At 43.5% G+C, this 1,487-nt stretch overlaps 1 protein-coding gene across 1 annotated transcript in view; it reads left to right on the forward strand.

Moving 5' to 3' along the window:
* Positions 1-517: 517 nt before the first annotated feature.
* The window catches only part of slc16a5a (solute carrier family 16 member 5a), a 16,622-nt gene continuing 15,652 nt past the window's right edge, over positions 518-1,487 (forward strand). Inside the window, exon 1 of the mRNA XM_035661649.1 lies at positions 518-688. The gene's annotated coding sequence lies outside the window, so the exon portion shown is untranslated. The remainder of the gene's footprint in view (positions 689-1,487) is intronic.

Below are 1,487 nucleotides of genomic sequence, written 5' to 3' on the forward strand. Positions count from 1 at the left end.
GCTCATTCTAAGATAACAAAAACATACAAATTCTTATTTTCAGGTGATACACTAATGAAAACTTAATTATCCAGAAATATAAAGTATAAATGTTACACACTGGACCTTTAAGAATCTTATTCAAGCATAAGAAATAAAGTAAAATTCACTTTAAGTCTTAAAATTATGCAAAATGGCTCTTTTATCAAAATAAAGTTGTCTATTATTAAACACCGAGCTATCATATAATAGGATTATTATTATTATTATAGCTTTATCACTGTGTTACACTGCTGGGTTGTTAAATCTATCACAAGGTATTACATTTAATCCACAGCAGCTATCAGATAAACTGAACAAAGTAAAATAAAATGGAAACACTCAAGTAAAACAAACACACAGGCTGCATGCTGTAATGTCACCAGCACACCGTGTCCACCATTACGGCTCATACAATGCAGAGTCTCGGCCGCCTGTGTGTGGTGTAGCAGGGCTGGGTAGTTGTGAGGAGGGGGGCGCTGGGGCCTGCGCAGCCCCGCATCCGACGCTCGCAGGCGGCCACGTCAGTCTCCTCCCACCGAGAGCGGGCGGACGGACGCTGGAGCTTCGAGCAGAACCAGCAGCTGCTGGCTCCCGGCAGTCATCGAGGAGCCGCGCCTGTCTGTGGTGGTACTGACCGGGGCTGCAGGACCACGACCAGGAAATAAAGGTGGGTGATTTTTGTTTTATTTTACGGAATTCACGGAAGAAATTGTGGTTAAGTCACTTCCTCTTTGCACCGAAAGTGCTGCGCCAGTGATGTCCAGGATATTTATCTCTCAGGGTAAAATAACACTGATGGGAACAGAAGATTTATGTGGTGTTTTGTGCTTTTCAGAGGCGATACTTTTAGTGGAGCGAGTTAGTAGTAAAGCTGATTTGATTTTACGGATGTTGTGATGAGATCTGGAGCGAAAATCCGTTTATGTTGGTGGGTTTTCAGCCGTAAATAAGCCGAAATAACTACTAGTTGCCACGTGGGTGAACCTGGCAAAAAAGATTGTGTGTTAATACAGTTGGAAACACCAACAGAGTAAATGATTAAGGCTGTTAAAGATCAGTTTGTGCAGCTTGATGCCCGTGTACAAATCTCACTACCTGATGTAAAACGGGCCACTATTACGCAGCGCTCTCATCCCTCCACGGGCTGTCCCACAGGAAAGATCAGCTGCTCAGCATCACTTTTATTCATCAAGGTGGAGAAATACGGAATACTTCTCGAAACACTCTCCTTCCTCCCTCCCTCCTGACATCTTTAATAACATTTAAGAGATGTATGAGAGAGAGTTGCAGGAGGTGAAAGAAAGAAACAGGATGTTCATGGTTTGATGGCTCAGATTGCTGAGATACGAGAGCCCCCCCCAACCTTTACAGATCCATTACACAGCCAGAATAGGAAGAGGAATATGAAGGGAAGAAATGACAGAGTGAACAGGCATCCACACACACTATATGGCCAAAAGTGTGTG

Source organism: Morone saxatilis, unplaced genomic scaffold, assembly GCF_004916995.1.
Source record: "Morone saxatilis isolate NCDOM2014 unplaced genomic scaffold, NCSU_SB_2.0 Contig1, whole genome shotgun sequence".
NCBI lineage: Eukaryota > Metazoa > Chordata > Actinopteri > Moronidae > Morone > Morone saxatilis.